The 23,134-nt window shown below is 37.8% G+C and overlaps 1 protein-coding gene across 1 annotated transcript in view; it reads right to left on the reverse strand.

The window, feature by feature from the left end:
• Window positions 1-20,393, reverse strand: part of LOC121068936 (albumin) — a 34,991-nt gene extending 14,598 nt beyond the window's left edge. Inside the window, exon 1 of the mRNA XM_040554488.1 lies at window positions 20,231-20,393. The gene's annotated coding sequence lies outside the window, so the exon portion shown is untranslated. The remainder of the gene's footprint in view (window positions 1-20,230) is intronic.
• Between the last annotated feature and the right edge of the window lie 2,741 nt (window positions 20,394-23,134).

Below are 23,134 nucleotides of genomic sequence, written 5' to 3' on the forward strand. Positions count from 1 at the left end.
ATGGAATTTATACTAGCTGCTGCTTCTGAAAAACAACAGCAACAACAAGAAACTTTTCACTTTCCCAAATCTGCTCCTGATGTGTTTGCACATGAAAAATGGCTTTTTTTTTGTTAGTGATGTAAAGGATCAAGGCCCAGTTTAGGAATTAAAGGCACTCAGTGAGATATAAACATGTAATTAGGTGTATTGTTGATAACCATAAAGTGAATGGGAAATGCAACCAGACTGGGAACATTGCCCAAGTCACAGTGCTGAAAAAATGTGATAGTGATAAATCATGCCTTAGACCAGCTCTGGAAACGTTCTAAGGGTATATCAAAGCAGTCTGAAGAAAATGCAGTAAGAGATGAAGAGATGGGAGATGAAAGTCTTTTCTGTTTTGTTGAAATTTAGCACAAGAAAAGGTCTCAATATTTCCTGTTGCATCTTGAAAGCTATCTGGAATTTTCCCCTGCAGCATTGTGCAGTGTTAGCAAGAACACTACTGGTCCCCTGGAGTTAATATGTAAGTTTGTAATACAGGGTCCATGTTTATTTCTAGATATCTTCTGTTGTCTGTCCTGTACTTCATGCCAACATTTCATATTACTGCTGAAAAAGAGATTTGAACTCCAATGCTGATGTTTGTTTAACAATATTAAGTATTATACTGAGCTTCCTGTTGCTCAATTCTTCCATACTGCTTTGAGTGAACTTTCAGCAAAGCTGTCCTAGTATTAAGAAAGGAACATAGCAATTGCATTTTAAGGTGGAAGCATTTGCACATACATTAAGATGAATCCATTTACAACCACATTCAACTGTAAAGTTGCAAACAGTAACTAGTATTACAATCTCAGCTGTGGGGAACCAAGAGCAGTAATTCCAAGCCTAACTGACCTGCAAAAAAAGAAAGCATCATTTAAAAATATTTCCATCACACCACACTGTGTAAAGTGAAAGTCTAGATACAGAGTAGGTAACTTTATTCTCGGACTCCTAGTGGAGAAATATGTTCAAGGATACCTACTTAACAAACTCCTTCCAGTCTGCCTATGGAAAGGCTTCATTTTGTGCTGTCAGCTGTCTTATGATACAACGTAATCACAAAGAATGAAGAAGAGATGCCATGGTAGAGCAACAGTTTGTTTGGACTTTCTGAACCATGAATTTTACAATAACTCCTCCTTTACCAAAAGAAACACCTATTCATCTTTGTGGTTTGCACTTAAAGGAGACTGCAGGAGAGTGGAAAGCATTCAGAAATGGAAGGGAAAGGTATTTGTATTTCATTGGGATTAATATTCCTACTAAAAATTACATATATGCAGACCAAAATGTACTAAAATTACTGAAGCTTTTTGAGTAACAAATTTGATATATCATCATAAGAAAACTGCCAGAGCACTTCTGGAAAGTAAGTCCTTGTCACAGTGATCTCCCAAACTTCCTAATTCTGTGGCCCTCAACTTATTTAATGCTATTTCTTATTTGTGTTAAAGACCAAAAGTTTTCTTTGTGTTAATGAACTTTGAGATACACATCAGATCTCGAGATGTTTGTGTGCCAGGACCGCATCTACTGCCAGTAATCACAGTTCTGTTTTGGAGGTGGTTTTGTTCTTTTTGTTTGGCTTTTTACCTATCTAATGAAAACACAAAGGTGGGCAGCCAACTAGCAATTTTTTTTCTTCCTCAAAATGAAGGATAGCTTTTTCCTAAAGTGGATGGAACCTGCAAAAAGAATGCTGCTTCCCTTCCAATCTATCAGCAGGCTGAGGTGACATAATGCTTAAAAAGGTGTTGCCATCTCCTACTTCCAGTGCTGGGCCTACGGACATGTGCTTTACCAGTATTTCTTTGCCATTGGGCAGTAGCTCATTTTTAAAATAATTTTAATTAGCAGTACATTTCTCAATAAGTGTCTGTAGTCTGGGACACATGCTCAGGTACCAGTCTTTTCCTGCTCCGGTGCATTATGTTTGCTATTCTTATCGCTGATGTTTGGCTCCAATGTAAAACAAGTCAAACAACTGAAACAGATATATGGCTTTTATTTGAACAGAGATGGACTCGGAGATATAAAGTGAGCAAGAATGCCCATCCAATGAGCAAACATAAACATTGGAAGGATTTGATTACTGTAGCAGAATAGGCAGAGGCCTGCTAACAGTATTCCACGACAGGGCATGCCTTTTGGGAACATCCTTAGTTCTCATGTTAGGCCAGTCATCCTGAGAGATCGGCCACTCATCTTCAGTTTTCCAGAGGTTTTTTTTCATCAAAATAGGAGTGTTTAAATCAAGTAGAGTGACCATCCATAGTTTCACTGCACCTTAATAATTCAAACACCTAATTCCAATAAGCTCAGATTGCAATTTAGTGGCTTAATTTTGTACTTCTCTGCTGGAACAGATTCAAGAGCACAGATCTGCATCCTCACCACCAAAACAGTTTTGCAAACTTCATGACAAAATCCAGGACACAGACTGTGTCCAGAATATGCAGTATTTAGTGCTTACTTTAAAGCGAAGGAGAAAGACTTCAGACTGAATAACATGCAGACCTCGTTGTCCTCTCTATGCTCTCTCTCTAACATCAAGCCCACCTAGAAAGCAGAGATTTCTTAAATATGCTGAAAAGCGTACTTAAAAAAAATTGCTTTTCATGTGTTTCAAATATTTTCTATATATATTGTTACAGATGGTGGATGTATGTTTTCCAGACTGCAAAGCTAAGCATGAATTGAACAACCTGATTGCATAATGTGACATTATACCTTCCAAAGTCCATCTCAAGACAGGCACACACACATTCATGCCCCTTCTTTTTAAGTTACTCCTTTCTTTTTGCTTAGGTAGTTCCCTAATCACCTGTTAATATGGCATTTACGCCAATATGGCATTTATGGCCATTATGTTGGAAGAAGGATCTTTCACGCCATACTAGCCCTAAAGGCCTTGAGAAGGCCTTGCAAGCAGATGTAGGAGAAGCCAGTGCAAATCTGGTTTTGGTCTTGTTGATCAGGTCTCAGTGGTCTCTAATGGCTCCAGCATATGTTTTCAAAAATCCCTCTTCTCAAAAATATGTTTAATAGTATATTGCTTTTATATATGATGTTAGTAGTTATTATTAGCCTGTGATCAGAGCTGATTCTTGTCCTTTCAAGTTCCTGCCTTCAATCTGGTATATAGTTGCTTTAAATGATGCTTTCCCTTAGAAGGAAAAATGCATTTTTCATAGTTTTCGCTTTATGATCTAGGACTGCTGCACAAGAAATCTTCTCTGTATCTCATAGTATCTCAGGTTTAGCACTGCTATTCCAAGAACATCATGCGACAGTATTCTCTGTGTGTGTGAGATGCTTCATAAAAATGCCTTCTGATCATCTATAGTAGTTTCTGAAGAGTTTCCTTCTGGACTGTTCTAGTGGAGCTTATTATTGCACATATATGAGACTGAAAGATGCTTCAGTTGTGCATTTATTGCTCTGTGGGTGTTAGTAAGATTAATATGAAAGCTCCTGGTTGCCATATATCTAGAAACATTGTCCTAGTCCCCATCTCTGCAACAATGTGTTTTTATTCATTCACATTCCACTTATGGAATTTCAGAATGGGGAAGTTAGTTCCTACTCTCTGCTTCATCTTTTAGATGACCTGTGTCTTTTCTGCACTCCCATCCCCGACTCACCCAGAGGGCTTATACACAGTAGGCTGACATAGAAGAACCATGTGAAATATTTTTAACAAAGACTTTATTATGATTTAGTAATGCCTTTTAGAATGGATATCTTCTTTATTGGTTTTACCCAGTGAGAGGAAACTGCAGGTAAATTAGTAAGTGTATCACATATGGCGCAGCAGTCAGCCAGAAATCTCCTTTTTCTTCAATCTTGCTTATTTCCACTGATCAGAAGAGATTGACTTCAGACATCACACTATTTCTTGCTATGCTCCTTTTTCATCTGTCGTATTCTGTTTTGACATTAATCTCTAAGGTGTTTGAATCCTGTTAGTTAGTCCTGTTGCCTGTCCTGTTTTTAAGCCACCGTATGTTCGATCCCTAGGGCATTCTACCATCCCTATCAATTTGTCTCATGAAATCCAGAGCACAGTGATGTAGCTGTTTTCCTTATCAAGCAACAGATGCCAGTATCAGTCTTTGGCATTAACAGCATGAGAATGGTTTTGCTTTTCTTATGGTGTAAGGCAATATGATGTAAGACAAAATGATGTAAGATGTTTGTAGGCGTTTCACATTGACTCCTTTATAATGCATTAAATTGCTTCAGTCTACCCAGATGAGTCAGCACTGTGCCACGAAGGCAAACTGCGTTTTGGGGTGCATTAAACACAGCATACATAGCCAGCTGGTCAAACGAGGTGATTCTCCCAGTATATTTTATGTCGGTGCAGCTTCATCTCAAATATTGTCTGCAAGTCCAGGTTCCACAATATAAAAAGGATGTTAAGATACCTGAATGCATCTAGAGGATGGCAACAAAGCTGACAAAAGGGTTGGAGGGTACGCCTTGTGAGATGAGGCTGAGGACAATTGGTTTGTCTGGTCTGGAGGAGAGAAGGCCGAGAGGTGATCTCATTGCACTCTACGACTTCCTGAGGAGGGGAAGTGGGGAGGGAGGTGCTGACCTCTTCTCCCTGGTAACTGATGGTAGGACATGCGAGAATGGCACAAAGCTGCAACAGAGGAGGTTCTGACTGGACGTTAGGAAAAAATTCTTTACCACGAGGGTCATTAAACACTGGAACAGGTTTCCTAGGGAGGCAGTTTATGCCCCATGCCTGTCAGTGTTCAGGTGTTTGGATAATGCCCTCAATAATATGCTTTAAATTTTGGTTAGCCCTGAAGTGGTCAGGCAGTTGGACTGGACCTTTGTAGGGCCCTTCCAAAGGAAGTATTCTAACTTCTAAATGTGCAGCCTTCAATGTTTTGTGAGGGCTATCAGCTGTTCTGTGAATTTTATCTTTTAGGTCTTTTTTTCCCTGTTTTCCTGACTCTTTTTTTTTTTTTTTTTTTTTTTTTGGTCAATATAAGTAGGTAATCTGCAGAGCAGGTGAAATACTGGCTTGATCATTTTATCAATTTCTAGCTACAGACTCCCTCAAAAATATCATAGCGATGTTTTTGTATGAGTCAAGTGCATACCTGTCTACAAAATAGATACAAAAAATGAATTATCCCAGGTACAGTGTTAGTGGGTTCATGATGCCTTCAGCTAAAAGAGCTTTTTGCTTCAGTACTTTTTAGACCTTTCTTTGATACACTATTTGTAATTTGAATTGTTGCAGTGGTGTGATTGTTGTTTGTTCCGTGATATAACTGTCTGTGGTGATCTTTTTTTCTTCCTCTTACATAATTCTCAGGAGGCCTTTGGAATCCAGCACATTCACTTGTGCCCTCAAAACTATTTGGCACTCAGTTTCCAATTTCCATGCTGCTGCCTGAGCTTTTCAGCCTCTGTCATTCTGAGTTTTACGATCCACCTATTTTTGCTCTTTTATATCCCACCGATGTTATGAATCTGCAGAATCTCATATTCTCAGTGTCTGCTTGCATTCTTCTTACAATGCCATTAAAAAGCAGTTGGCATAACTGATATACGTGGAACTGTATATATTAGATTAGTATGTTTTTTCAGTAGTACACAGAGCAACAATTTTGTTGCAACTCTATTTCTGTGCTTCATTTCAATTTTAATACGCTTTTTATGTGTTTTCTTTTTTGATAAACTCTTTTTGGATCTATTCTACTTATGCATAGGTTTAGCTGTGAGCTACTTCATATATTTCTAATGACCTTAACAGATTTGCTCCAAGTTCTCTGAAAACTTTCACTCAAGAGTTTCTGTGGTTCATCCTTTTCACCAATCCATCTTTGTTGTGGCTACTATAAAGTAGCCAATAGCTAATAAAAGTCATTCAACCTCAAGGAGTTGTTGATGGCACTGTGCCTGGAAAAGTCCAACTGCAGTCAACTGTAGCTCAATTGTCTTTGGCAGTATAGAACCATTCAGTGCAGAGAGCCAAAGCTGAAAGCTTTTGTTTGGTGAGAGATTGTTAATATTTCTTCTCTAAGTTTGATGCAGTTCAGGTTTAGCAATGAAAGTGATACTGAAAACTTCTGACAAATGGCAGGAAGTGTTTGGGCTGTTTTTATTCTGAATTAATTTAAGATGTATATCTGTGAACTCCAACTTATAAAACCATGACTACAAACTTTTTTCTAAGTTTAAGCACGTGTGTGGTAAAATCTGAAGAAAAGCATGCTGAAAATTAACTAGTGATTCTGGGAGCCACTGTTTTTGCTCCCAACTTCAAACTCTTGAAGACTTGAAAAAATTACTTCATGTCTAGTGGGACTGTGGGACTTCTACAAAATTTCTGTGATTTTACATGGACTCCCCAAATTTGCAGCTGACACACCCAAATATTACAGCACCACTGACAGCCTTTGTCCCTTAGCAGTACACTCTTACTTTGTCTTCCTTTTTATTTAATTTCATTGTAAACTCACAATTTTCCTATTTTGGCCTAAAAACTGTGAAGTTGACAAATTTTTTCTCTTTCATGTCTATCTCCATAGAAACAGATTTTGTGTTCCTGCTATAATTGTTCTCTGAACTTGTGCTGTTTTTTTCTGTTAGGATATCTGGAATTTTAGCATTGGTTTGATTCTTGCTAACTTATTATTTTATCTATTTGAGACAACTTATAAATGTTCTCATTCTGCCCTCCATTTCTCAGTAAGCAATTCCTAAATGTAAAGCTTTCACAACACTGGAAACTGGAAAGATGTTTCTTTTAACAGAAGCCTTGGAGCAGGAGTGGCATTTTCCTCCTCAAATACCCCCTTTGGCCTTTGCGATTTCTTTAGCTGAGTCAGGGCCTGAGCTGGTACCTTAACAGGGGAATGTAAGTTCATAGAACCATTTGTAGGTCCTCTTCACTGGAGCTTTGCTGGTTATTGCCCAAGGGAGATAGACAAATGTGTAGGGAAGGATCCTTTCCATCCCATATACTGAACAAAGCCCTTTCATAGTTGTAGTTGAAAATATTGCTTCCAGCACTCCTATCAGAATCCAAGTTTTCAGTTTCCTCAAAGCCAATATCTGCATAGAGGTAGGACTCACCCCCTGATATCCCAGCAGGGAACGCTGAAGCTCTGAGAGCAGGAGGGTAAGGATGAACCAGAATACACAGGGTCCACAGCTATGCAGCCTACCAAGCAGGCCTGCTACAGCTAGGACTGAGGCTGTTCTATTTTTTTGAAGCCGTGTGGTTAAGAGATTTTGAAAGCTGACACTTTCATCTACTCACTGACATAAAAAGAGAATCCATTCCTGCATATTACTATATTGTAATGAATTCTGAGGCCCCACTGTCATGAGCTCAACATGAAGTTTTAAGTCCCTGCACGTTAATCTAAAAACACAGTGAAATATTTCAACATTTTTGTCTAAGCCTCAGAAGCAAAGTTCAGTTAGTCAAACCTGAGCATGTGTACTTTTGTGTCTGAAAAAAATCAATTGTTTTTAACAGCTAAAAGCTTTTCGAGCAGCATTCAAACAGACCACATTTATTAGGTGATCTCTGACTTGCAGTTCGAGGTCCACTACTCCCTTAAACGTGAATCAAACCCCAATGATATTACCAGCATGTCATGGTCTCTTAGAAGAGAATTTGATATGCAGCAGCAACAAAAACTTGTATTTGTGCTGATTGGCATTTTCCTTCATATGTTCTCCTTTGCCTGTATTTGTTATGATGTAGTACATAACACTGGAACCTGGGATTGCTAGTGCCAAGGAATTGACTCAAAAATAATATAAATCTGAGGAAAGGTTGCTTTTTTGATTGCTTGTTTTCTTTAGAGTAGTGCTTTCAAACTCTAGCTACAATTTTCAAATCAGACAAGTGATTTGGGGCACCAAATTTGAGAGCCTTCAGGAAGGCCTGATTTTAAAAGAGAAGTTCCTCAGTACTTTCCAAGAGTCAAAGAATTTCATCTGGGACCAAAAAATGTGATCAAGCTTACCAAAGATCTATACGGTTCATCTGGTTCTCTAAATAAGTAACAAAAGGATTGGTCCAGATACTCACTGATATGAAGGAATTAGAAAGAGGCAGCAGATACAGCTGTGGCTTTGCAGAGTCTGAAAAGCTTTTTTTTGTTTTTTCCAAATTTCAGTGCTAACCAGAGAATTCATCTCAAGTCATGAAAAGAAATACTAGCAAACTCTTTGCACATGAAGCTTTTAATGTTGTCTTTTGGATCAATTAGACAGTGGCTATACTCGCTAGGCCATTCCTCTACACTGCCCTCCAACCTGAGTCCTTGACATTTGCTTTCTGTTCAGATGGCTTTTATTCTAATACCAACAGTGGCTCAGTTTTGCTAATCAAGCATATTCATGATCTATCTATAGGTCTCCAAAATATTTCATGAAATTAAATTAAAAGAACTAATTTAGAATTGCCCTTAACTGACTTGATCTTTTAAGTGAACTGTAAGTGAACTCCATGACTAAGAGAGCTGCAAACACACAGTGGGTTTCCTTTTACCAAGCTTCAGGTGTCTGGAGGCACCTTAGCTAATCTGACTACAAAGAGACTCGTGACTTCCTTTAAAGTCAGCGTGGATCTCGTTCATATAGCCACGGAGTTAAGAATACATGTCATCTAACCCAAAGAATCCTGCCCTGTGTTCCTTGTGGTAATGGGGTGATTCCCTTTACCCTGCTCAGAAATAGTTAGTCATATTGATTTATATGTTGTATCTACCTCCCAAGTCTTAGTAAGTGTTTTCCATGCCAGGGTTGCCTCAGACTGCCAGATTCCTGGCTCCCTGGGCAGGGAATTTGGAAGCTGTGCAAGTTCCGTGCTGAACCAAATTTCTCACAGTTGCTATTGGCAGAGTGGAGAGCCTAGCGCTGAGACAGGACCAAGGACTCAGCTCCTCATGTAAGAACAGGAACCCTGAAAATGTTGAGAGCCTGACACAAACACAAGTCTTATACTTTCCAGTGTCCTGCTTCAAGGTCAGGCACTGTAGCCTCATTGCTGTCACCACTGTATGAGTTTTGGGGTTCACAACTTCCTGTCAGGGAGCCTGGATGCTTTGGCGTGGCCATTCAGCCCAGAACACTGATACTCGTGCTTCACTTGACTGGGTGCTCCATAACTAGAAATCCCACAAGCACAGGGCTTGTCTTCCTGCACGTTGTTAAAGCCAGTATGTGTCTATGGAAAACTTAACCTCAGATTTGCTGAAAGTTTATCAGAAATGTGATGCTCCCAGTGAAACATTTTGGATTCAACTAATTGGCATATTACGTGAAAACCGTCCAGTAAGTAGACCAGGTCTACTTTATGCAATAATGGCTGCTTGAGGAGAAATATCACCAGCACATCTGTGCTCCTACTGAAGGCAACAGTAAAATTCATAACAGGAGTCTGAGATAGGGCTGTACTGAATCCTTGGGAAATCTCACTTCCGACTGCATTCAGTGGCCCCAGGGCCACTGGTCAAGACAGTGAATGCTTAGAATGTTCAAACCTTTCAACGATATATATCTTTTAATCTGCTATCCCTGATCTATGTCCAATAAGAATTCAGAACAATTTAATAAGTTACAACACTGCAATCCTAGAACTAGCATTCAGCTATGACCTACACGAACAAATGCCCATTTCTGACTCCAGCTAGTATGCCTGACGTCTTCTCAGAGACCAAGAGTGCGCATTTCTGAAAGACTTAGCCTTTTACAGTGGTTATTATTTCCATCTGACTTCTAGAAATGTGCAGATTAGATTGTGTTAGTCGCAGTGACACCTTCACGCATTTACACCCACACCTGCTCCCTGTCTTCCAGGTTGTAAATTCAAATCTGAGTATTGAATTTAACCCACCAAACGTAAGAAACAATCTTCAATCTAAAAACGTGAAAGGACTGAAAATGTAACCCAAAAGATGATTAATATAATTCCTGGAGACCCTATTGGAAAATGTACAAAGTTCAATGTGTGTCAAAAAGACCAAGCCTCATGTTCCTTGTGTTGTTTCTTTCTGTCAGAAAATTTGTGTAAAAAGGAACACAGTGTGAGCAGAAAGCGGATGTGCAGGAAGAAGTGGGGCTTCAGTTAAAATCCTGCATATGGAAAGCACGGGATCCATCATTATCAGGGGTGCTTTTGCTTCTAGACAGTGAATTTCGAACCTTCAACTCTATTCCCATTAACCCAAACAAAAGTAAAATTTCTGATCCTGCAGGCCCCATTTTGTCTTACAATGGCAATCCATGAAACTGAGTGAATCTAGACTAATGTAACCTGCAATCGGACCCTGCAAAACTGTTTTGGTGGGCATGTGCAGCAGTTAGATGTGAATTAGAAGGTATCTTGTAAACAGAGACTCCATTAAAAATGTGACTATTTGAACCCAGTATAAAATCAAGAGAACAGAAAGATAACAGCTTATGAACTGGTCTGCCTCTAAAGTTAAGGTATTGTCTCTATGGAAATTCAAGAATGACCTTTCCTTCTTTAAGATCTATGAACTCAGACCCTAAAAAAGATTTGTAGTTGCCATGGTTTAGCACAACAAATGTGGAAGCCAATGGCTAGTAATGTTCACTCTTTTACTGATAAGATGTATTTTTATCAGTCTTCATGGCATTTATTCATGAGACTTTGAACTGAATTTGCTGTTCTTTGGAAAAAAACACAAAGTTATTGTACTGTGTGATAACAAACAAAAATTCCACTGACATGGACTTAGGTCATTTTATCTTGCCACCCACAAAAAGAAAACTTCATAATCAAGGTGGTCAGAAACTCAACATAGAACAACATAACAGTCGAACTAAAAATTGTTTATTGGAGAAGCTGAAATTTAGAATAGGCTTCCAAAGGAATTTCTATGTCATTTATTATTTTTTTCAAAGAAAAATAAACTAATTTTATTTGATTCCTATTTATCAAATAGGCAATCTATCTGCTTGCACTTCTGAAAGGAAAAAAAGTACTCACACCTTTTAGTACATAACTGCATTTTAAGTTAGACAAGGACAGATTTAAATGAGACAAATGGGAAGATATTGTCTATTGGGCACCGATATTGCCTAAGTAGCTATCTGAGAACTCAGTAAGGTTATCAGGTCCTCACTGTAGGATTTTGAAATATGCTCAGTATTAGCCTAATTCTGGTTATGCCAAAGTCAGTTCTAAAACTTGTCTGGCTTCACTGGAAACCAAGTTAGAAAAAACTGCATGCTTTTGAAAAGTGCTCTGCTTATTTGGCCCAGACAAGAGAAAAGGATCGCTGATAAAAAGATGAAAAACTGGTGAATAATCAAACAATAATTTGTTTTATTTTTTTTTTTTTTGAGAAAACTAATAGCCAAAGTCAGAGATTCATTCATGTCAGGTCAAAATTAGAATCTTTATCCTGCCAAGAGGTCTGTGTAGTCAAGACTTTGTATTGTCAGGTCTTCTAAGATAGGAATTACAAACATGCTTAATTGTATGCTCAGTGTATAGCCACACTGAAGTTAACAACGTATGCAAAGTCAAACTCCAGCAGAGACACTGGTTAGCATGGAGCATCTCAGAAACTGTTTATTTTACTGCAAGTGGGAAGCTGTTCTTCATGCCAAAAGCTTTTTATTATGCCTTGGTTTTGGAAGCTAGGGGGTTTAATTTATGAAGGTGACGAGAGCCTTGGATAATAAAATACCTTGGATAAAAAAATACCTTGGATAAAAAAATACCTTGGATTTTTCTGTATGGATGTTAGACATTCTCTGTAAGATTCTGAGGCAGTTATTCCACACCAAATTACACAAATATTTTCAGTCTGGTTACCGGAGGAGCAGGAAATGTTTGTGTCACGCAGCAAAAACTTACTATGGGTTTAATTACATCCTGCATGCGAGGCCAAGCAACCCATTTGAAACTGCAGCAGAAGACTAGTGCAGATGGAACTGCAGTAGTGGATGAAAAGACTGTTGCAATGAGCTGTGGGAAAAGTACAGGCAGGGAGAGTCACTGGGAAAAATGGGAAGGTACAAATATGGAGAGTGAAAAGCGGGTCTGCCTCAGATTATATCGAGTTATTCTAAAACTGATGTTCATGGCTAATTCTTTCATAAAAGAGCTTTGGCAGAGGAAAGCTACTATGTGTGCTGAACTAAATAGCTATCAGCATTTGCTAGGAGCTAGTTTTAACTCACATGCAGCCTCTACAAAGTCGTCAGTCAGTCGGGTGAAGTATGCCACCTGCTGTTAACAAAACTCTGCACGGAGAAGCTGTGCACCTCAACACAGAAAAATGTAATGTTCCTGTGGGCCAAGAAAGTAACCTTTCAAGTAATCAAAGACAGCGTTGCTACAGATATTTCCATTTAGTGACTGAGTATCACAGGATAAAAAGCTTGTGAGGTGTTTCTCCATCCTTTGTTGCACTGGTGAAGGATGCTAAAAGATAATTAGTGCCTCAGCAACATTTGAAAACAACAGGATATCAATTATTTGTGCTTGTTTGACAGGTACTGCAGCATTCAGGCCATACAATTACATCTGGATACAACTTTGCCTGCATTAATTGTACTTCTCTCCCCTCTTTTATTCAGGATGCTTAGAGTAAAAAACACTGAATCTATAATTGCACGTTACAGGTGGCTAGAAATGATTAGACTCACACTGCCCACTGCAAGCTACCTATTATAGCAAATGGCCACGTGTAGAGAAGCATAGGAACAAAACCAGAGAGAAAAAAACATTGTCAATGGATAGGTCGCAGAGCTAGAAGCTGGGTCCTCTTCTTGGCTCTGTCATTAACCTGCTGTGTGACCTTTTCTACTTCACTAGGTCTCTTTGCATCTGCTTCCTGTCTTACCTTTTGTAACATTTATCGGCCTGTAGCACAAGCATTTGAGGTTGGGACTACCTATCAGGAAGGATCTGTATAGTACCAATAGAGAAATCAATTCCTTATACAACTAGTAAGGACAGTGTTCTTCTCAGGAGGCAAAGTCTCTTTATATTTCTTCATGTAAGAATGTTGCAGAAATGTTTGCTATTTTAAATAGCAGAGCCAATCATTCATAAATTACATGGCTTTTAGCTATCTATTTCCGTGAATATGCATGACCCACACAACACACAGAAATATACAGGTAGTTAATGGTTCTATCCTCAGAGAACCTGTTAAAAATGTGGCCACCAAGGAATTAAGGGATATGTTAAATGAAAGAAGTGAATGATGTGTAGAGAAACTATGACTCATATCCATAAATCTCTTGCATTCACGCTGGAGGAAAAAATCTTTAACTTCCCCTTGTTTGGAACTGGCATTGAGGAATATAGACAGCACCAGATATTTGTCAATCAATGAGCAGAAACCACAGTGTAGGGAAGCGTCTGATTTTTCCTTTAGCTCCAAGTGGTTCCAGTTTCTTTTACAGCTAAGTTGTCTGAAGTTGAATTTTATTAAAACACTGTAGGGAATGATCACGTGTTGGTTAGAAAGGAAGAATAATTTCAATTTTAACTACATAAATAAGGTCTCACAGGAAAGTTTACTTTCCCAGATGAGCACGCACCCTCAGTTTTGGACAGTTAGCCAAGCACTGTCTGCCATTTGTGCATGTACGAGCGCTGTACAAACTGCAGTGTGTCCCAGGGAAAGAAGGACATCTTGTATATTTTGAATCCTAGAAAGTTCCAGACAAAATATATTTGTGGTCAAGATCCAGATGGGAATTTGACACTTGGTTCTAACTTAGGCTAAAACTTAAATGAAAGCTATGTGAAAGGAATATTTGTAATTATTATTAATAACTCATACACAGTTCAGAGGTACATGCATCCACATTTATACTTACCAAAAAAATCAATCCGTAGATCTGATGAGACAGTCAAATTAATTGCATATTCCTTTAAATGTATCCTTTCAGAAATGATTTTTGGAACGTTAGGTTCCTGGATTGTTTCCAATCACACAGTGTGATTGTAATTGCACACAGAAACCCTCATCGTCCTGAAAAAAATCCTCTTCTTTTTTGTCCATGCTGAGATTCTCTATCTGTACCAATTCAGGCAGATGTGATTTCATTCAAAAAGAAAATCACAAACTGAACAGCCTCCATTACTTTTCAGGATGTCCAGAGCTAATATATATATTACACTGCCACCTTCTGTAAAGACACTGATCCTGTCTCCAGATAGTAAACTCTTATTAAATTCTCATTTATGTTAGTGAGTGTTCATAGAGGAAAAAGAAAGAAAAAAAAGAAAGAAAACACTATTAAAGAAAGAAAACACTTGAGCTGCTTGTTATGATCCAGTCAGGTAAACTGGAACAGAGAAACAGGAAAGGACACTGCATGTGAGAAATTTGAAGGGGCTGGTAATCTGGGGGCTGGTGAATGAGTATTTGAAGAATGATTCTGAGGACGGATAGGAAAGATGGAACTGAATGTCCAAAGCAGACTCAACAGGGAAGGATGTGCTGTGCCTGGAGTAAGGTTCTGAGTCAAGAGAAGACCGTCTGATAGGCTCAAAAGAATGGGAGTTGGACAATGAGATAAAGATGGGGAAAAAGGAACCTAGACAGGAAGAAAGTAAAGGAGACAGGGCAAATGCGTGGCTGAAAATTGGGAAGGGAATCTGTGCTTCCAAGGACACATCTACCTTGGTGACCTGGAATACCACTTGGTAGGTACCTTTGAGACCGTCTGTCCCTCCCCACTGCATTGCTACCATGCTGCCTTTGGATGTACCTGTCCACTGTGGACACCAGCTAGACTGCTTGTTGAAGCATCAGAGAAGCCTCTGAAGCAAATGAATCTCATGATTTCTCACAAAACACTTGTCAGACACTAATCATATGTCTTCTGAAAGTGTTTTGAATAAAAATATGTGAGTAATGAATAATCCAATTTAAATTTGAAAATCTTTTTTTTTTTTTCTTTTTGGTTAATAGACAACTTGCTCAGGGTTATTAAAATTTCTCTTCCATGATAAACTCAAAGTGAAAACACATTATCTCATTTTCAGTACTAACAAAAAGTTACTTTTTTCCAAAATTTTTCAATTTCTTCTCCTTTCAGTTGACACTGAATTTGACACAAATCTGTGCACAATTTGCCAGTCTAATTTGCATGCAATTTGCTATTTGAAAAATGTTGGTTTCTTGCTTTGAATCACTAATTGTGACCTAATAGTTTTATGGATGTCTGGATTGAAATTCAAAATTCTGATCTAGAGACAAATTAAGTCCTCAGAACTGCAACCGAGGTTAACAGGAGGTGGGCTTTGCAAAAAAACAGTGTTAAAAATGCAACACTGTGAGAAAATCAGGTCATTTTGAAAAAAATGAGTAGAAGATCTGATCTGAATCCTGACATGTCTTGGATTTTAAGTATAAAATGTAGAGATAACCATCCCTTCATCTGTAAGAGATGGGTCTGGAATAAAAAATCCAACTTAAGACAAAACTGAGGACTGAGTGCAAATTACTCATTGAAACACTTGGCTACTAAAATGATAATATTAGATTGTAATTATAAACAACAAGAACAAAACCAACCAAACAAGCAACAAACAAACAAACAAAATAGAAAAACTAATAACATGTAGTAAATAATTCCAGGAATCATATACTGGAGATAGAGGAAAAATCAAAACACTGAACAGATATTTGTTGAGAATGCGGACTATTCCTTACACCAGTTGAAACAGCAATGAGTAGAAAAGCAAAAGACTATGACTGCAGAGGCCATTTATTTTAGCCTTTCCAGACTGCTGATTGTAAACTTAATCTTAACACAATGCAGTATGCCTCTTTCCTATGTATCTGAAGCATATGTACATTAAATACACTTTTCAGAGATGCTGAACATCCAGTTTTGTGGCCAAGAGGAGTTACATATTCTAATGCAGAGAGCGATCTCCACCCGTCCTTCTATGAATTGGCATATAATCGCGTAAAGTTCAAAAAGCTTTCCTACCTCTCATTTATCTTCTCTCTCTTTGGAGGTTGCTATTTTGAGATATTTATGTTTAGCGTATGTGAAATACTCATCCAGACTTACTTACGTTCTCACATTTGTGAATGAAAACTTTTCATTTTCTTAACAGTCCGAAGCCTTTCATTTTCCCTGATCCAAACATTCAAAACAAGCTTTTAGAAACCCATTTACTTGCAGCTGAGAGAAAGATCCTTCTTGAGGTGTGGCACAAAAATAGCAGGTACCACTCTCCAGTCATGATATAAGAGATTTCAGTGAAAGACTGTACTAGTATGGCAAGCTTCTAGAAAGAAACCAGAAGCTTTTGTTTTAGGAAGATTACTCTATGCTGATGGTTATGCTTATAGTTGCAAGCACAGAAATTCCCTTCTTATGCAAAATTGAGATGACCCTACCTGTACTAAGGTATTAAGATTCATGCTTGAGAAGACTAAACCATAACAGTCAGATGCTAATTTGGGGTACAAGATCTACATACGGTGTATGCTCCTGTACAGGAGGGGAGAAAAGTCAGGGCTTCAGCTATGAAGTTACGGTCTACATCTGAATTTGATTTGTTAAAGTGTTTTTCTTCCAGCCAGAAGGTGAGATTTTCTTTTTTTTTTCTTTAAAAGCTCCACTTTAGGCTCAGCCTTTTTTCTTATGATCAGAATTCTCTAAACGCATTGATATCACAACATTGTCAAAAAAAAAACACATCTAATGTCTGACTTTAACAATCTTCAGAAATTGCCATAATGAGGTGTATAGCAAAAAGACCAGCTCTCACTGTAGCTTCAAGTATTAAGAAAGAGAAAACTAGACTTGTTGATTAATTAGGATGTGTGATTTATTAGCTGTTCTTGTGGGAAAGTGTTTGTGTAATTCTTTTGGAAGTACTTTTATCGGAAAATATTTTCATTACTTTTACACAAGTTGTTTTAAATTAAAGATATTTTAAATAAAGAATGTGAAAAATTCTTGAAGACACTAGGTAATGCTGATAAAGTACGTTTGAAAAATTATGAAGAGCTTTTTCCAGTTCGTAACAGTCAGTAGCCAACAAAGCAGTGTTCAAGATGTGGAATCAGAGTACACAGAGCTTATACAGAAGTTATTTGCTGAATGCAAATAGGGTGGAGAAGACATTTTAAATCTGACTGATGTTCAATAGAATGTAAGAGCTTTGCAGAACATGGGGAGACTGTAGCAACATTTGAATTTGTGTTCAAAAAGACTTCTGGAATACGAAGTTAAATATTAAAAAGTAGTATCTCATGCATAGTTGAAAACCACACACCTGAGAAAATAAATTTTAGTCTCAGCTTGTGTATCTAAGCTAACAAATGAAAATAAACAATCCAGATGTACTTTCAACACACTTATAAGCCTTCTCATGACACCTATAGCTAAATGTGTATTATGACTTGTTGCAGCCCTCTTTTCAAGTACTTTCGAGTCTTTCTAGTGATACATTCTTGGTTAGTAATATAACTGAATTCATATACATGAATGAGAAAATAAGATAACTACAGGTGACAGATGAAAATTTACTTCATCAGCAATTCTCCTCCTGTGTATGTGAAATCCGCATTGAAAAGAACACTAATTCAGGAACACCAAGCTATTCAAGACAGCACCTAACCTTGTAACTAGTTTGCATTAAAAGCAATAGCATTTTAAATGTGTTTCATATACACAAGAAAAAAAAAATCCCTGCTTAATCTGCTGGAAATAAATATAAAACAAACAAACACCAAAGCACTCTGTATTACATGCTGAATAAAAAAAAATTTTAAATAAAGGATATGTATGTTTAAGAATGAAATGCTTTAAGTATTTTTCCTTTCTAACCTGGGTTTAGTGGGTAATACTGATGGTTGAGGAATGGTTGGACCAGATGATCTTGGAGGTCTTTTCCAAGCATAATGATTTTCTTAATTTGTCCTTCAATTCTGACTAGTTTTAGATGAACGTGGATTGCCAGCTTCTAGCTCCATCTACTGTGGCAAACTAAAATGACAGAAAGCTTGATCTTTCCTCTCTTCTTTAAAAGATAGCAATCTATGGCTTTTGAAAGCAAATGAACTAATGTAAAGGCAAAATGGCAGATAACATAAGCCAATAAGTAGAATAGTGCAAAATAAACAAGGTAAGGAAAGTTTTGTTTTGAAAAAAAAAAAAGGCTCTGCAGGATCCTGGGTAGCTGGACAATTCTGGACAACTGGGGGCTATTAGGCAGTTTTTCTAAATGTCATTAGAACTCTGGGAACCAAAATTTTCTTCCATTTTACACACCTTCTTGAGATATCACAGAGACTTACACTGCCTTCACTGAAACCAAGATCTTACTAAGGTTTTCACAGAAAGACAGAGACAGAGATTGTCACTCCCTTTCTTGTCCAGAGATAAACGAGCCTGGTATTTTCTAAATATTTTCTATGAAGATAGAAGAGCAACAGCCTGAACCTTGTTATTCTGCATCCCAGCAGAAGGCTGTTTCCATTAAGATCTCCTGAGCTGCACCAAGAGCAGCAATTTCAAGGACAAATTTCAGAACTGATCAATTGTTTACTTAAAAAATGGTTACTATAGAAATTATCATTAAAGACCGGCAAGGCTCAAAGCAAAACATAAAATGTAAGAAATGTTATACCTCCTAGTCAATTCTTGTGTAGTCTATATGCTGTGCTAGCTTCAATGTTTCTAATAATAAAAGCAAAATGAAACAAAACACATGACTTAGACAGGTAAACTTTGATGTTCAATACAGGTAGTTTTGGCATGAGAGTTCTCACTCACAGTTTGGGATTACAGATCAGTAACACAAAACTTCAGAGGACCCGTGGTGAATATATCCGTAGCACTGAATGCCAATGATCTACTCCTGCACTTCTACTAAGTGTTCTTCTCTCTGTTCAGTTACTTCTTCTGCTGAAGACTACAGGGCATTATCTGGCAGGTTTTGGTGACCCTGTATGAAAAAGCTTCTCTCCCTTACCCCAACAACTAAACTACACACTAGCACAAGCTGGGTTCCCAGTAGAGTTCAATCACTAGAAAAAACAAGGACTAATTCAGAATTAAAACCAAAGGAATGGAGCTGTAGATGACTTATGATACAGAAAAGGTGTTTTGGTGAGTAACAAAGAGTAGCACGGGCATTAGTGTTATATTTGCACGGTTGGTAGATCTCACTCTCTGTAGCTTCAGTCCAAGACTTTCTCCAAGTCAAATATCTGGGGAATTTCGTACCACTCTATATCATACATTTAATACAGAAAACTATATTAGAGGTTAACCTTCCTAAACACTTCCCCTAAAAATTCCCAGTGTTTCTCCCCATTGATCATATAGAGACTAGGCTTACAGGTTAGGTGTCAATAACCTCACCTTTTATTTTTATCTTTTAAAGCACTTGAAAGGAACCCAAAGAGATCCAGAAGCTCATCAGATATTATTTGCCTCAGTTCACCACGGTATTTTTTCATCTTATACTCACAAAGTGTATACTCACATTTTGAAAACGTGAAGCAAATTAGAAACCTGAAAACTACTTTCAAAAATGATTTATCCTTGTAAAAAAGAAGTAAGTTTCACAAACTATTAATAAATTTTCTGGGTCCCAAGTGCTTAAGCCATTTCTTAAATAAGATATAGACTTGCAAAGTACTAAATATATTACAAAATAAATGTTCTTCTCCCTTAATGCTTCAGACCAATTTCTATCTCATCAACCCTTCAGAATTTCAAGTTTAAAATTATGTTTTAAATTAAATTTAAGTTTAAACGTTATATGCTGGGTAGTACTGGGAGGATTCAGTAAGGTATGAAATGGTGATGGGTTTGTCAAGCTGAGTGTTAAAATCTACAAAGTTCAAACATTACGTAAAAGACTCACTGAAGGTTTTGCTTTGTGTGTGTGATTTTACTTTCTCAATCTTCCCCAGGAGGCAGCAGTCAAGCACAATGTTTTTTCAAGTATTAAGGGCAGTAATCAGAATGTGTAAAATGAGTATCTGAGATGGAATACAAATAATTTTCAAGACAATGAAGGAGGATATAAGTGTATTTCAAATTGAAACTGGTGTGGATAACCACTGTAAATGGCAAAAAATCACCTGGTTTACCATGCCAAGTAGAGGCAGAAGTCACTCTTGAAAGGGCCTTCAATATTGGGTGCATTTGAGTATTAGTATTAATGTAAATGCTTTACCTTCTCCATATGTAGAGGTGCTGTCCCTTGATGCACAGTGCTGCTTTAACTATAAGCAGTTCTTCCAGGCTGACAACGATCTTGTTCGGTTCTGAATCTGTGTGGACTTTCTTTACTTTCTTCACTCACAAAGCCACTCCAATCGAGATGCTGAAAGGAAACCTTCCGTAACAGAGAAATGCAGATATTAAAAAAATGTGATTTAAAATAATTGCCTTGGCTACATAAAAACAATGTTTAAACTTTCTTTTGCATAATTTACTGTTATTAAAAATGAGTTTTAGACAATCTGAAAACATAGCACAGAAAAAGTATTTCATGAATGTAGAGACATTTCTTTTCCTTCTTTCTCCCTTTGACCTTATCATCGGTAATTGCATAATTGCTGAACAACCTCAATTTTATTATTTCTTTAAAAGAATTAACTACAGTCTAATTTTAGTTAATCTCGTCTCTCATTTCAGATACGTCTTTTTTATTATGAAACAATGCTATACACCAAGGAGGTTCAGCGAGCCAATTCTTGTGGAACACGTGTTGAAGGAATACAACAATTATGGGTTCACAATTCCCAGAACAACATGAATAAAAATACTGCAGCACGTACAGAAGCTGTAACAGCTGCATCCTGTCAAAACTGTGAGCATCAAAGACATCCAATTAAATCTCTGATTCTATAACCAGTGAGAATGGCATGATTTGGGTTTTGCTTTACTTTCTTACCTCATTTGGATAACCATCTAATCTGGAAATGTGTAACTTCTGTGCTCCTCCTACGTTCCTCCTACTCTCACAAATACTAAAACTAGATGCATTCATTCTTGAGAAGAAAAGATAAAAATGGGGGTGTGGCTTTAGCCAAGAGCATTCAGATTTTTTAAGAGGTTGTTGCTCTTTAGCACTTACAGGAATTCAAGCAAAGCAGCTGTATTCACAAAAAAAAAAAAAAAAAAAAGAGAAAAATTGCTATTGAAACTGGCTATAGGGAGACAATGGGAAAAAGCAGCCTTGGGGCAGCTGGATTAGTCCTGAGTTGGGGTTAAACATTCAAAAAATGTTCACAAAAATGGAAGAAAAAATAAATTTACCACCCTGCCAAAATGGAAATCATTTTAGCAACTCAGAAGTATCATTTCAGTGCATTACCAACAAAAGTTTTCAAAGCTGAAAGTAATATTCATCATTTAATCTGTGCACTTCAAGAATGAGACGCTTTCCTTCACCCATTTTTCCCTCCAGCCCTCAACAGATCATTTCACACGTTCCGATTGCCATTTGGGAAATTCTAGGCTGAAAAAATACCTAAGAAGTAAGAGCTGAGTATGGACAGAGTATGTTTTGGGTTGCGGGATGGCATGGCACAGAGCACATGTGGGTTGAATTAGATGCCACGTGTATGAATCAGGAAGGAGAGGGTGCATATTTAAAATCAGAGCAGAAGGGCAGAGGCAAAAGTTGGGCTGATGGGTCTGAAAGTATGCATACTATGTGCCTGTGTGTGTGTTGTCAGGGTTACCAAGACACAAACCAATAATATCTTTGTTCTTTCCAGTTCCTGTATCAGCGTAATTGCAACTCAGTATCCCCGCTTCCTGATTGCAATGGTAACACTTTTTCCAGTAGTTATAAACGAAACTGAAAGCAGAATCCATGCCGATACTTACACCACAGCGTAGGTTTAAACACGTGAGTTGTCTCACAGAACTTTTTAAAGAATCTTTCCCCCGACAAGACAGTCCCCGAAAGCATTCACTGAATTCAAACCTCACGTTTATCTACTATTCATATTTAGCATTTGGTGCAGTGACCAATAACTAGAAGGGAATTGCATAAATACTCAAGTAGAAGTCACAGATGAAAAAAGTAACAAAGGATTGGTGTTTTGCTCAAGATTTTCTGCAGCCTTATGCTAGCAACAAAAAGAAATATCTAAAGTTAATCAATCTCAGGCTCACAAAAGGAAATGTATTTGTTAGGTGTTACTTGCCTGATTAGATCCCATTACTGACTTTCTATCATTACGCAATCCACTACCTCAAAGCTCTGTGAATAGCAAATACAGCTTTGGGTTATGCGTTCATATTGATAGTAGGATACAAAAAGAAATTATCTTAATTATTTAGTCTTTCATCATAAACATGTTTTTCTCAGGGGTTTTAGAATATAAAGCGCTGTTATGCAACTGGAGGAAGTTTCATGCCTTCCCCAAACATTCTCTTGTTTAAACCATCACAATTCGTACCTGACTTCCACAAGCAGCTTTTCCCCTTGACAAAAAAACATGTTACAAGCATGACAAATCTAACACCAACCTTCTCCGAAGGCCACAAGTGCTTTTACTGCTGCTGCACTCACAAAAAGTTCAAACTAGTAGGGGCGGTGGGGAGAGCAGGTATAAACTCTGTTATAAAACTGGCGGAAAATGACTCGTTGTGCACTGCAAGATTAGAAGGAGCAACTCTTTGATCAGAACAGAGGTCACCACCATAAAATAAACTGAACAAATAGCCTCAGATAGGCCATACTGTTTCTGCCTGGAATGGCGGTGCTTTGTAATTACTCAACCTGATCCAGGACTTGATAATGCAACAGAGACTGATAAAATTATATGGTTGCTTTTATTAGCAAGAAACTCGGATTTGTTGGCTGAAAAGACCCTTTCCAAGACGACCAACTTAATGGATACATGAATTAATATGTAAATGTTGAAGCTCATTATGAAAAAGCAGGTTTGGAACAAAGTCGAACAGAGCATTACTGCAACACCAATCCCTCATTGTTAATTTCTGACCTTATGCTGCACTGAAGGGACACAGGGAGGCAACTCATTGCTAACAGCTCAAAGGGTAAAATCCAGCCCTGCAACTGCCCTTCCTGAATCCAAATGGGTGAATTTGGTGCATT

This window comes from Cygnus olor, chromosome 4 (assembly GCF_009769625.2).
Source record: "Cygnus olor isolate bCygOlo1 chromosome 4, bCygOlo1.pri.v2, whole genome shotgun sequence".
Taxonomy (NCBI): domain Eukaryota; kingdom Metazoa; phylum Chordata; class Aves; order Anseriformes; family Anatidae; genus Cygnus; species Cygnus olor.